The 15,401-nt window shown below is 36.5% G+C and overlaps 1 pseudogene; it reads left to right on the forward strand.

The window, feature by feature from the left end:
* The first annotated feature begins 10,648 nt into the window (after positions 1–10,648).
* Positions 10,649–14,727, forward strand: LOC119043821 (ribosomal L1 domain-containing protein 1-like; annotated as a pseudogene).
* The last annotated feature ends 674 nt before the right edge of the window (positions 14,728–15,401 follow it).

The following is a 15,401-nucleotide window of genomic DNA, read 5'->3' on the forward strand; positions in this document are numbered from 1 at the left end:
TAGATATATTTTACTATATGAACTTAAAAATATTTCTGCATGTCAAAATAAGTGCAAACTTAAAAGGCAAGCTCCAAAAAGAAAATACATTTGTACCATATATTAAAGGTTACAGATCACAAAATAATCTTTCCCCATTTAGTATATATTTTAAAAGCATACATTTCAAAGTATAGACATTTCTTAAAAGAAAAATACAAATAAAAAATACATTTTCACTGGAAATGCAAATTTGAAGAATAAAGGATTTTTTGTTTTGCCTTTGCCTTCCAAATTTGCAATTAAAAGCAATAATGTATAGTGTTAAAATTTGGGGAAGTCATTTATTACTAATATGCATTTCCAATGGTGTGTAATCTGATATAATCTTTCAGGCAGATATTTATCAAAAGGTTTAAAAATGTCTATGTACTTTGACTTGGTAATTCCATTTCTAGGAATTTATCCTAAAGATATATTCAGAAATTGGAACTTTACATTGACTTTTCCCTTTGCCTGGAAGGTCTTTCTGGGTTAATTATGTAGGTAAACTCCCTTACTGCATGCACCTTAATCAAGCATCAGCTTCTCAATAAGGCTTTTCCTATTTGAATTGCAAATTCCACCATTTCAACCCAAGCCCCTTTATTCTGTTTTTTTTTCTTTATTCCATAGCACAAGACATCTTCCAACATACTCTACAACTTCCGTGTTTATCACATATATTGTTCATAGGAAGCTCAGTGAAGACTGAAATCTTTGTGTCTTGTTTTCTGGTGTCCTGTTCCTTCAGTTATATGGAGGGGTATCTGGCATATAGCAGGCATTTAATATTTCTTGAATGACTGAGTGCATGTCAAGAATATTCATTCAAGATTGCCTGAGGAGGGGAAGGGGTTGCGTAGAAGTGGCAAAAGAGAGAAAAAGTGGGGACAACTATAATAGCATAAACAATAAAAATAAGTAAATAAAAAAAGAATATTTATTCCACATTATTTATTAAAGCAAAGGAAAAAATGGTAAAAATTCTTTTGTATCTGGGGAATTGTTATATAAATCATGGTCTTTTCACATATATATTAATTACCCAGGTTGTTGAAACAAATAACCACCAGTTGGGTGGTTTAAAATGATAGAAATGTATTCTCTAATAGTTCTAGAGGCCAGGAGTCTGAAATCAAGGTGTTGTCGGGACTGGCTACTTCTGAAGACTCTGAGGGAGAGTGCAGACCATGCTGCCTCTGGCAGTCCCTGGCGCATCACTATTCTTCTGTCTTCATATTAGCTCTTTACATCTTCCCTCCTAATCTCTCATAAAGACACTTATCACTGGACGTAAGACCCACCCTGATCCAGGTTGATCCTCATCTCAGAACCCTTCACTGTGTCTTTAAAGAAGCTTTTCCCAGGTTCAAAGCATATCTTTGAGGAGAGGGGTCACCATTAAACACACTATAATAGGTTATATTGTTGCAATAGTACTATTAAGGATCTTAGTTTGGTTATGGTTTAAAGTCTTGAGAAATGTTCATGACGTAATGTCTAATTAAGAAAGGATGATGCAACACACAAAGTAAATAATCCCAGTATTATTTGAATTTGTAAATTCAAGGTGACCAGAGGGAAATAAACCAAAATAGTTTAAAATTTTTAATGCTGAGATACTGGTTGATAGGAATGCAGGTGCATTATCTTTATTTTCAAAATTTACAGAGTTTTCCAAAATTTATACAAAGAAAATATGTTTTAATTTATATATTTATAATTCTCATATTATGAGAAAAATAATAAAAATTAAATACGAACAGTTCTTATAAATGATTTATTGCAAAGTAGGAAAAATTAAGTTTCAGAATGACATGGTAGTTAATCATCTTTTTTAATCTACACCATTTGGTTTATCCTCATGAAATTTTTATGTCAGTATGCTCAGGAGAATGTGAAGTCCTTTGTCCCTAGAGATATTCTGGAAAAGATTAATCATTCTGCTGGAAAATTTAGAAATCCACCTTTCTGAGAACAACAGAGTGGAACTAATGTACCCTTAGACTCCCTTGTAGTCTTATAATTTTGTCAGTTTTAGCATATTGAACAATTTGATTTATTAAAAGCAAATTAATAGGAAGTTCATATCATCTCTTCTTGACTCTTCCTGTTTTGCTTGCTTTTATGTACATTTTTGGGGATCTTTCTATTTTACCTTATAATTGATTAATTTAATTAAACAGGTATTCATTGAGTGCTTCCTGTGTGCCAAGCACTATAACCAGTGAGTTCGAATTTGGGAGAATATCAGTTTTGAATTTAGGAGTAAATGCTTTCACAGGGGCCTTGTGTTGGGGCTACCTGAAGAACCAATATCCCCTATGTACAGAATAGTAGCTCCAAGTCACGTACAAGGCCACTCACTCCCTTTGAGCATGGCTCCATGCCAGAGACCAGACTGTGCCAGGTTTGGACAGGAGTCTTGGAGGAAATTGTGACATTAACTGTTACTGAGATTCTGGTGTCTTATTCCTATTTCCTTGCAACTTGATTGACTGGTGTTGGTTCAGGTCTGCAATGTCAGACATTTCCCAGATGGAATCAGAAACTGGCCCCCATGCATGGATGGCCAGGAAAGACCAAAGAAAGAGGCAAGCCACTCCATTTTGGTAGGTGACAAGTTTAATGAGCAAGGAACTTACATACCAGGCTTGTCTTGGGTGGCCACAAAATGAGTAGATCTCCATGCCCACCTAACAACACATTGTTCTCTTAAGGCTATATTGTTGAATATGGCTTGTACTATGAAAACAGTTGGCAAATGTACATTCTAAAGAAAGGGGAGGAGTAAGGAGCCTCGGATTTCCTGGGTCCAGCTGAAGGGTCAACCAGTGGTCACATCCTCTTGATGACCTCCTCCAACAACTGAGGACCTATGTGGAAAAAAACTTATTTCCCAAAGTAATTGATCATAACCATTAGATAATTCTGGGAGGAAAGTAAAATAGAGAATTAACATAAATAATCAGGGAATTATTTCCCCTTTCATATTTTAATTCTAATAGTTAAATGCTGTTTCAGGTAATTTGTAATGTTTTGACTAGTGATACATAAGAGATTTCCCTGAGGTATAAAGTACAGTAAAGTCAAGTTAACTTTTAAAAAGATATTTTTGAATGTATTAATAAACATGAATTCACTACAGCAAGAAAGAACTTGATTTACAGACCTTAACCTATATTTTTGGAAGCATAAATGAAAGCAATTTCCTAAATTTGCTCATTGTTTTGTCCTGCTGTGGACATTAGCCAGTGTTAGGCCTTTTAGCACCAACATGCACACTTCCATTTGAATCTCACTCAAAAGATGATACCTCTAGGAATTTAGCAGCCCTTTTCATCACTTTGAAAATCTATCTAGTGTCGCTCTAGGGAAATATATTTGATTACCTCTAAATAAGTCCAATTCTCCAGAAGCCATTTAACACACCAATGATCCCAAGAAACTACTTGTAGCAAATCACATTTAAACTGGTAAAAAGAGCCATTTCCTCATCTTGTCCCTGTTGGTGACCACTGGGGCTATGGAACCCAAGCCTTAGTCTTCAAATGTCAGTCAGTCGTGCATGGGACACAAGGAAATTTCTGCTAATGTGCCCATTCTGTTTTTTTTCACTCAGATTGTGTTTGTAAACGATAAAAAAGAAAGTTCGATTTTAAGATAGGTAACTTAATTTTTTTGCATGCAATTTCTGGTGGCTTGTGGAAGTGAGACATTCATTTAGTAGAAGGAAGCGTGGCCGAGACTAAGCCTCTGACTTATTTCCAGGCTCATGTGTTTCCAAAGGGTTAGATTTTTTTCTAGGTCAACTTTAGTTAGAAGCATGATTGCTTCTACCCAGGGATTAAGAACAGTGAAACATATCCCAGATGACAGACATTTAAGTTAGGGCTGTGCCTTATTTGTTTTTATAATACTCATCATGAGCTTGACATATCAAAGAATTTCAATAAAAGTTTCTTCTGTGCACTTATGTTCAATTCCTACTTGTTCATAGACCTCGGCCAGCCATGTAAGTTCCCTGAGGCTTATTTTCACCATTTTGTAAAATGAGAAAATTGCTATTTTCCATTTTGAAGAAAAATACAGGCTAATGTTCATATTTTTAAGCTGTGGTTTTGTGTGAAGAAGTTATTACTGTGTACACATGGTAACTATATTTATAGATAACTGCATATTTTAATCTTGACTTTATGAGGTGGGTTCAAAGAGGTTGTTGGAACACCCAACTGGAGTCCCACCAAGGGATTTCCAACAACGGATACCCGTGCATTATATTTCTGTCATTTTACCTGAGTTAAATTTCTTTATAGCACTTATATCACATATTTTTGTTTGTTTTAAGATATTTTTTATAACCAATTAATAGCATTTACTAAAATAAATGCCTTGCTTGTCATGTACCCATCTGATCCCCAGGCACTTAAAACAGCCTCTGGCACCCAGTAGACACTCAACTATTTTTATGATAAATCAATACCACCACGTTGCAGAGTGCAGCCCACCACTGGGTCTCTGTCTGCCAGTGTTGATGCTGATCAGTATTTTTTAACCTACTTGAGACTAGAGAGATGAATGATTAAAAAATCACCATTTTCATATCCTATATAAATAGAAAATAAAAATATTTTTAAATACTGTGTGTGAGCAAATATGCTTTGCTATTAAAACTAGAGGATTACATAGCAAGATTTGATTATTAAATCACAATTTTATGGTAGTCAATGTATTTTACCTCAGATCATTAAACTTAACCTTTGTGTGATTCATGTCATATTCTTGTTACATTTACTAAGAAACAGACTTCAGAATTTATTTGATATTTGAAAGCATTATTAGCTCTCATACTAAGAGAAACATTTTTGAATGAAATCTTATAAATATATAACAAAATCTTATCATTAATCAGTATATCCAAATATTGTTTCATGTTTACCCAAGCAGGCACTAAAGTATTTGGCATATTGTTGGCAGGTCTTAGCAAATTACTTCATCTTTTCAGAAATGTTTAAACTCAACTGACAGTTTTGAGTATCATGATTGTCTACCTTTTTCACAGTATGAACCAAGTGATTTTCTTGCATATAAAGTTAAGAACGATGAAAAAGGGTTGTCTGCCACAATTGTTGCATTGCACTTGAGACTGTATAGAAGCATTAGAGTTGCACTCGAGGACATGAATGGTCTATGTGAAATGGTTCTGAATGAGTCATGTTAAGAACTTTAGAAACTTTTGGTTTTATACTCTACTTTTTTTGGTACAAATAACATTTCTTTCTGAATTTGAACTTTTTGTTTGATGAGAACACTTTTAAATACTTTCTTCTTTCATTTCTCTGTCTGAATATCATTATACATTCTAATAATTTGTTTCCTGGATGATGTGAACTCTGTTTTAATATTTTAAATATTAAATGGGGTTGCTTGATCATTTGGCATTTTCTCAGCTCTTAAAATATCTGTTACAGTTTTTATATGTTTCTATCATGGAAAAACACTGTAAATTGACAATTTTCATTGGTATTAGATGAATATGATTCAACTTTTTAACATTGAGAAAAATATCTGAATTATCTAATACTATACATCCATTTCTCTAATATTGTATTAGTAATTCTAAATTCAAAATAATTTTTTGCATTGTTGTGTTTTGTACAGGGAAAATAAAATAAGGCCCATTAATGTGAGGAACTGTTTTGGTACAATATTGCGTTAGACTCTACATTGCATTTCACTCAACAGATGACGTTAAGGAAATAATTAGTATCACTGCTTTAATTAAAATTCTATTGATTGCAAACAACAGAAAACAACTGGAGTGAATTTACAAAAACTAGAAAATTATCCAATGAAACACAGGGCAGCTAGAGCTCTCCTATGACTAGAGCCAATGTCAAGAAAGTCATCAGAACTCCTAGCTATAATCTGTCAGTTTTCTCTGTTTTGCTCTGAGTATCTGCCTCACTATGTCTCTCTTTGTAAACTGTTTTTTTTTTCTGCTTCTCTATGACTACGATGGAAAAATGGTTACTCACAAATGCCAAGCTTATATCAACATTACTTCATCTACCCTAATTGGCTGTCTATGACCTTTAGTTTTAAGTTTTTGATAAAGATTTCTTTATTAATTTGGCCTTGACAAACATATGGTATTTACTAATGTTATTCACTAAATATTTTTTCTTTCCACCTTGCATGCATGTGATAGGATTGTACTTCCCAGCCCCATTGTAGATGGGCGAGACCATGTGATTTATTCTGGTCAATGAGGTGTGAGCAGTTGTGATGTGTGCCATTTGAATACCAGCAAGAGGCTCTCGAGTGTGCTTTTCCTCTACTTTGGTGACGAACAATGTTACAGTTAGTGGCTACTTCATCAGCTTGAATTCCTAAATGAAAGTTTGCCAGATAAGGGTCCCCAGGCATCCCTCAATGGAGCAAGAAATAAACCTGAGATGTTAGGTCGTTTGTTATCTCAGCACATAGCCAAGCTTATTTTGACTAATATATAATTATACCTGGAATTGTATTATATTTGCATATTTTCCATTGAATTTGATCTGTCCTTTAAAACTTAGCTCTAGGCTGAGTTTTCCCTTTGTTCCTGTTTTCCCTGCATTCACACCATTCACCTGTTTCTAGCTCAATATGTATTTTCTTCTATCATGCTGTGTTGCTGTTGTAATAATTTGCAGAGAACATATAAACAGTGCATTAAAATGTGTTGGAATAAACATTAGCTAAGAGTTAGAAGACATCCATGCATTCTTTCTCTTATTAATTCAGTTATGACCTGTAGCATTTTGTCATTTTGAAACTCAATTTCTTCATATGAAAATGAACATATTGCCCCAGAAAGGACCTATAGTGGGAGGAACAAGATACTGTTACCAAATGGACCTCCTCTCTCCTAGGGTCCTCCTGTGATGCGGACCCTGACCCCCAGGGTCTTTGTGTTGTGGCTGCAACAAAGAAATTCACATGGACTACAGAAGTCCTGTGGAGAAAAGGGGATGGCATAGCCACTCTCTAAGTGAGAGAGAGGGCCCCAGCTCCTCCCTGGACAGGCTTTTATTGCTTTTCTGGGCACATTACATTGAGGATGGTCCTCATTTACTATGCACAGTTTCGCTTTAGGTGGTTACCTTTTACAGATAACAAAGGAGAGGATGTTGCTAATTACATCAAAGAAGAAGGATATTTACAAATGCAAGGGAAAAAGTGGTTGAACTGGTTACACTCACCCTTGGGAGGTTTAGCATAGATTTTAGGAAGTTACTTTAAAGATATGCAGTAAATATTTTCTGCCTCAATTCAGGGTGAAGGAGTTTTATAAAAAAGCAAGCCTCAAAGCAGCCTAGGTACAATGCAGGCCTGATTCCCCATGAGAGAACCTGTCCATGACGGTGGGTCCTGTGTGCCAACCTCGCTCCCTGCTGGTGTTCCAAATCAGGGGCTGGGCTACATTTCCCATGCCATGTGGAATGGTTCTTTATACCCCTGTACTATGTTTGCCTTGCCCACCACCCTTAGGAATTATGGCTCTCAATGCCAGAGTTTGGTGAAAAGGAAAGGAACTATTTATTCAAAAGTCATACAGGTTTAGGATAATGGCAGAATGTTGCTGTTAAATACTCAAAGTCCCTTAAAACACCCATCAACACACACAGTCCTTCCTTCCCCGCTTTGCATAGTCAGACCAGTCAGCAGTACCATGTCTCAGGAAGTCTGTGACTTGGCTAGTTCCCGGTTCTTCCCAGTTATCTGTGCTTGGCTGGAAGGCCTGATTTGGTTCCCAGCACCATCAGCTATGTTGCTGAGATCTTCTCATAGCCTACTAGCTAGAGGCCTTTCACCCCTTTCCTTCTCTCAACTTCTCTCCTGCATTCTTCTAAACTGCTAAGAGAGAGCTCTGTATGTCTGCTATATCTTGCTTTCCTGCTTCCTAAGCCATGTATTTAAGGGAGCCCTCTCTCTGCTGCCCAAACCATGTGGTTAGCCTCCCTAAACCACATGATTCAACCTGCATGGCTGCCACAGCTGGGTTTAAATCCCTGTGTGAATCTTCCTTTGCAACCCCATTTCTGACTCATCCCAAAATCAGCTACACTTGCCAGCACCCCCGATTTGTGAAAATTAATAAATATCCTTAAAAATTTTTAATTGCTCTAAACCTTTGTTTTCTCAGTATTTCTTTTTTAAGTCTATTTTATTGATTATACTCTTACAGTTGTTTGATTTTTTACCCTTTGACCACCTCTGCCCAGTAGCCCTCTTCCCTCCAGCAATTCACCACCCTCACCCTAGCTTAGTTCATGTCCAAGGATCATGCATATAACGTCTTTGGTTTCTCCATTTCCCATACTATTCATAACATCCCCCTGATTATTTTGTACCTACCAATTATGCTTCTTAATCCCTGTACCTTCCCCGCCTTTTCCCCTTCTCCATCTCAGCTGATAACCCTCCATGTGATCTCCATACCTATGATTCTGTTCCTGTCTTCATTGTTTGCTTAGGTTTTTGTTTTTTGTTTTTAGATTCCATTGTTGATAGTTGTGAGTTTGTTGCCATTTTATTGTTCATAGTTTTACTCTTCTTTTTCTTAAATAAGTACCTCTAACATTTAATGTAATAATGTCTTGGTGATGATGAACTCCTTTAACTTTACCTTGTCTGGGAAAAGCTTTATCTGCCCTTCATTCTAAATGATAGGGTTGCTGGATCTAGGCTATACGTCTTTGCCTCTCATCTCTTTGAATACTTACTGTCAGTCCCTCTTGCCTGAAAAGTTTCTTTTGAGAAATCAGCTGATAGTCCTATGGGAACTAGGACTTTGTATATAATTCTCTGCTTTACTCTTGCTACTTTTAAGATTCTCTCTTTATCCTTAACCTTTGGCATTTAATTGATGTGTCTTGGTGTGGGCCTCTTTAGGTTCAACTTGTTTGTGACTCTCTGAGCTTCCTGGACATGTATGTATGTTTCCTTCACTAAATTAGGGAAGTTTTCTTTCAACATTGGTTCAAATAAATTTTTAATTGCTTGCTCTTTCTCTTCTTCTGTCATCCCTGTAATTCAGATGTGGGTATTTTGTAGGTAACCCAGAGTCTTATTATACTATCCTTACTTTTTTAAACTATTGCTTCTTATTTCTGTTCTGGTTGTTTATTTCTTCCTTAACTTCCAATTTGTTGATTTGAATCCCAGTGTCCTTCCCTTCACTGTTTCCCTGTGGATATTTCTTTATTTCACGTAGCATAAACTTCATTTCTTCCTTTATATTGTTTCTGTATTCAATGAGTTCTCTGAGTATCCTGATCACCAGTGTTTTGAACTCTGCATCTGATGGGTTGGCTATCTCTGTTTTGTTTAGGTCTTTTTTGGGGGTTTTGTTGTCTTCTTTCATTTGGGCCATATTTCTTGGTTTTGTCAATTTGGCAGCCTCTCTGTGTTTGTTTCTGTGTATTAGGTAGAGCTGCTTTGACTCCCTGTCTCAGCATACCTGTTAAGTTGTATGGGGTGGAACCATAGACAACTGCCAGGAAAGGGCATCTGCTTTACTGCTTTGTGGCTCCGTGTGGGACAATGCCACTGCCTGGCTTCTGGAGGTTTGCTCCACATTTGCTCCATTTCCAGTTACTTCACCCACTTGCCATATGTGACTGGTACCCTTCTAGCTGTTGTCCTGGTGGTAAATCCCAGAGTGGGTGTGTTTGTGTACATTCTGTGTGGGCCCTTTAAATGCAGTTTCCTGAGAAACCATCAGTTTCTTCCACTGCCCCAACTCCCATTGTTTTTTTATAGCCAGAAATTATGGGACTTTATCTTCCCAGTGCTGGAACCCTGGGGTATGCAGTCTTGGCTGGCCTGGGTCTAGGGTTGCTCCTTTCTGAGGTATCACTCCTGATTTTTAGCCACCACACATGACTACAGGACCATCCGTTCCACTGCTGCTGCTGCCTCTTTGTGTTACATCACATCTCCGCCCCTCTCCATACCAACTCTGCATCTATACCCCTCCTACTATCTGGATGAATGTGGCTTCTTTAAATCCTTGCAGTTCCATCTGAATCCTTTAATTCCATACGGTTCGATTTTTTTTTTTTTTTTTTTGCAGTTCTGGGTGCAATTTGTTTTGAGGTCAGTTGTAATTCTTCTTGTGATTGTGCAAGGAGGTGAAGTGTGTCTACCTGCACCTCCATCTTGACTGGAAGTCCCTTCTCAGTATTTCTTATATTATGCTTCAATATAGTAATTAAAGAAAATGATAATTCTAGGGCCATACTTCAGAACACTGTAGATAATGTCTAGGTAGTGATTTAACTATGCTATTCATTAAATGCCAAGGCTAGCTCTAAGTTATACCTGTGTGGCTATGTTTCTGGTTAAACAGTGGGATTCGTTAGTCATGTGCACTGGTGTGAGATTGGGAGGTGGAAGCAACCTTTCTGTCTCCTTTAAGTATTACTCTGCAAGAAACAATGTCATGGAGATGGAGGTACTTCTGAAACTGTTTCTCAGGATCTGCTCTCCAGTTCCTGGCTTTGAGAAGCACATATGTAGCAGCAGTAATGGTGTCTTCTTAATTTCACAATCCTGAGAACCTCTGCAGTTACAGAAGATGTCCTTGAAATCTGTTGTTCCAGTAGTGGACTCTGAGGTAGTAATTCCCTGGTGGGTTGTTTCTATCCTGTTCTTCATTTCTGGAGACCCAGTTCAGAACTTGCTCTTGCAGCCTTCTCAGTGATTCTCTAAGCACCTAAACTGTATTTAATCTATTCTTACATAAAATATCTAGAGCATTGGTTATAAAACTTTAGTGTGCCTCAGAATGACCCAGTGAACTTGTTAAAGTACAGATAACCTTGTTTCATTACCAGAATTTCTGATTTATTAGGTATGGGAGTAGGATCCAAGAATATTGATATATAATTTTGATCCAGCAGTCTCACTTCTGGGAATATATCTGAAAGAACCCAAAATACTAATTCAAAAGAACATAGGCACTCCTATGTTCATTGCAGCATTTTTTACAATTGCCAAGATATGGAAGCAGCCCAAGTGCCCATCAGTAGATGAGTGGATAAAACAACTATGGGACATTTACACAAGGAAACAGTACTGGTCCATAAAAAGGAAGAAAAATTTACCCTTTGTGACAGCATGGATGGACATGGAGAACATTATGCTAAGTGAAATAAGCCAGGCAGTGAAAGACAAATACCATATGATTTCACTCACATGTGGAATCTAATGAATGAACTGAACTAACAAGGAAAATGGGGACAGACTCATAGATGGAGCAGATGACAGCTAGCAGTGGGGGGGGGGGAATAACAGGGTGGAGGGATTGAGCTGAAAAGGACTCATGGACGTGGACAACAGTGTGGTGATTGCTGGGGGGAGGGAGGTATAAGGAGACTAAATGGTGGTAGAAAAAATACAATAAAAATTAAATTAAAAAATCTAAAAGTTCACAGATAGCTGAACCAGAGAAAGTACTTTGAGAAGCACTGATCAGCATCTGTGATGAAGTAGGCCTTGTCCCCAAATATATCAAATAATCCAGGCCAGTCACAATTGTTTTGCAAAATTTTACTAATTGAACTCATTATGTAGTGATGATTCCAAAATGAAGAATATTAATGGATTTACAAAAAAATGTATAGTAACAAGTGTTAATACAAATTTAATAATTGGCAAATTATGCTAGAATAACTTATGTTGAGTATATATTTTTGTTTTTATTCTTTGGAATAAACTTGTTTGGATGATGTCCTAGAGTAAATTATCATACAGTAACATATACCTTCCCGCACCTCACTCCCTGACCCCCACCTGAATATCAGTTCAGGACAGACAGGTAATAAATACTTTTGTCCCTATGGAGGTTTTCTATACATTCTGTTTTTAAAATAGAGGCTTAAAAAGAACTATCATTTAAATTTAATAATTATCTTTTAATACTATATATATTAGAGAATCTTATTTTAAAATTTAGCTTAATCATATCTTAGTTTGGCTTGGTACTTTTTACATGAAAAATTTTAAGGTTCAAAGATATAAACCCTTACAGAAAAAATTGATGCTGGTATCTAAATCTTTTGATACCTGGTCCAGTTTTCTTTTCATTACTGCTATCAACTCTCTCTGTACTGTGGGTTTCATGTTACTTATCTTATATACCTGTGCACTCAAATCAGCAATGGCAAACTTTTTCCATACTTCAAACAAAAATTTAAAAATATATTAGTATGAATTACATTACCACACTCGTGCTGATATTTAATACTTAAGCATCAACCAAGGATAATTATTTGCTACCAGTTTTCAAGTTGCTATTTTTATGCTGCTTAAAATATTATCTTATGCAATTTAAGTTGTTCTTTGATTCTTAAAAATAAATATATTTGGATGTTGTCCAGTATTTCCCTATGAATTAAACTCCCTTGCTGTATAATTGTGTTGTTATATTTATTCAAACGTTAGCTTCCTGCCAGAGTGGCTTCGTTAATTCTGACTTTTTAAAAAAAATCTTATTTATTTTTTTTTTAGAGAGAGGGAGAGAAACATCAATGTGTGTTTGCCCCTGGCATGCTTCCTTCTAGGGACCTGGCCTGCAACCCAGGTATATACTCTGATTGGGGAATGGAACCAGTGACTGTTTGGTTCACAGGCTGGCACTCAATCCTCTGAGCCATACCAGCCAGGGCTAATTCTGACTTTATCTGAGACTTAATTGAACTCAGTGGTCAACAGCTCCTCTCTCTAGTTTTCAGATAACAGAATACATTTTGGATTTTTATTACTTTCTCCAGAATTCTTATTTATCAAACTTATAATTTTTTCTTTAAAAATTACTTTTTTTTACAATGATTGAAGCCATTGAAAAAATAAACAAATCACCATGAATTGATTATTCTTGAAGCTCTGCTATTTTTAATCAATTTAAGATAATTTTTGATCTCTTCTAATTAGTTTTAAATATAATTAAAAATATGTAAAAGTCTGGAATTTTCTAATTCAGTCTAGTCTGTTGGCAACTCAAAAATATTTGGCTCATCTCTGTCACCAACTCTTGTCCACGAAAATTATCCTTACAAGCCAACATCATTATGTACAAGGAACCAAGTAAAAGTTTGTTATGGAGTTGTGACATAGCCTAAAAATGTAGGTGGCAGATTAGAGATCTAATCTTATAATTTAGTATTTTTGAAGAGATCTAATCTTATAATTTAGTATGTTTGAAGAGATCTAATCTTATAATTTAGTATGTTTAGTATTATAAGATTAGAGATCTAATCTTATAATTTAGTATGTAATCATCTCTTCAAAATTATTTCTGATTTAGAATTGATTAGGTGACTAACACTTGTCAGAGCTGGGTGGTGGTACAGAGGGTTTATTTACTACAGTATAATAGTCTCCCTGTATTTGCATATGATTATAATTTTCTGAAATAAATAGCTTTTAGAAATACTATATAAAATGGTACTTATAAGGATTGTGTGGCAAGGTGAGGTGTATCAAGAGGTGTTTAGTATGTAATACTTAGAGAAACTTTTAGGATATAGGTGAAAAATAATTAAGTATATCTCTACTGGGATTTATTGTGTGCAAATAGGCCATGACTAGGAAAAAATGGAGGTGGGGAAAGAAGTTGATATGTTAGAGCAGAGATAAATTATTTTCATTGGTGTTTTCTTTGTTTAGACATCATAACTACTAATTTCAAGTGTACTTAAAAATTTTATGTAAATCTTTTTTATGTTGCTTATGATATAAAGTTAAAGAAATAAAACTGCTCATTCCTACTGCTGAACAACAACTAGTAGTAAAATCACACTTGTGCATTTAAAAATGAAGACCGAGTAGGGCTCTGCACGCGAGTCTGCCCAGCTGAGCAGGCCTCACCCACACCTGCAGCCTCAGTTTAGATCTCAGCAACCCTGGCTGCCCCTGAAACAGCTGGATAAAGGGCAAATCAGAAGGCCATGGAAGCTCTATTGGCACATTCCAGATCCAGGCAAAAGATGAATGACTTCCTTTTAAATGAGAATTAAAAAATTTTCAAATGGTGGTATTACGGAAAATTCCATTATTCATGGTATTCAATCAGATTTAGCAGATATCTGTTTATTTACTAATGATGAGCCCAATGTAACTTCTGAAAAGACAGAACATTTTTAAAAGAAGCATCTGAACAAGCATGGAATTAAAACCATATCTCAGATTATCCCCCTCTGAACCTTAAAAAAAGGAGTACAAAGCCTATGAGGCCAAGCTCTGCTTTCTGGGTATTTTTTATTTCTTTCTTACTGATGCAGGACTCAAGCAGCTATTACCCTTACACCTCAGGGAGACACTTCTGTAAGAGAGAAAAAGTTCCAGTACCTATAGACCTTCAAGCCAAGAATCTTTCCAGAGAGAAAAATGGATCCGTAGTCAGAACTGTCTTAAACATCTCTGTAAGTCATTCTTGCAGCACTGTGGGCATCGGTCACCCTGGAATGCAGGCGCAGTACATCATTGAAAACATTGTTGCTGTCACAGAAATTGCCAGAGTGGGAGAGTGTGAAAGTCTTGCAAGTGAAAACTGAGAGATCAGTCACCCTTCCCATGTTTTGTTCATTTGATAGCAGTCAGGATGAAGCCAAAGGAATGTGTACTCCTAGCCAGAAGAAAAAAGAAGCAAAGGGAAAAAAAAGCAAAGAAAATACAAAAACAAAAAGACTATGATGAAACACAAAATGAGATGAAAAGAGATAGAAGACTTCTGAAACAGGATAGAAAGGCTGCATCAGCCCTAGCTACAGAGGAGGCAATGCACAAAACGAATGGTCCTCCAGTGAGCGACCCTGAACCCCAGAAGACAGACGCTGCTGAGCCTGAGAAGAAAGAGGCTTGAAGAGTAAAAGCCTAAAATGAAGTGCAAAATGAACCAGGAGTTGGAATTCCTTTATTGGTCTCAATAGTATAAACTCCTGCCAAAGAAAACAGAGAGATACAAAAACATACCACAGGAAAGAAGTCTCCAAAAAAGAGTCCTGGTCCCCACACACTTTGCAGGAAGGAGGTCTTCCCAACTGTGGAGACCTTGAAAGCATCAGAGCTCAAGATTCCAGGTTAAGTGCCCAGGGAAGAAGCCAAAAATCAAACAAGAGATAAAGAAGGAAATAAACTCTCCCCTGGGGAAAAAAGACCCAAGACAGATGTCCCAAAGCCAGAGGCCAAGTTCTTCACCACAGCTAATAAAACTGTAAAACAAAGCTCCCCACACCCTCAGACAAAGGCCTCCAAACCCCAAAGTGTCCCAGTTGACCTAAAATCAGTGACTCAACCAGGAGGAAACATCAGAGCTGCCCAGAGACCTT

Source organism: Artibeus jamaicensis, unplaced genomic scaffold, assembly GCF_021234435.1.
Source record: "Artibeus jamaicensis isolate MK-2021 breed Jamaican fruit bat unplaced genomic scaffold, CSHL_Jam_final scaffold_584, whole genome shotgun sequence".
Classification (NCBI taxonomy): Eukaryota; Metazoa; Chordata; class Mammalia; order Chiroptera; family Phyllostomidae; genus Artibeus; species Artibeus jamaicensis.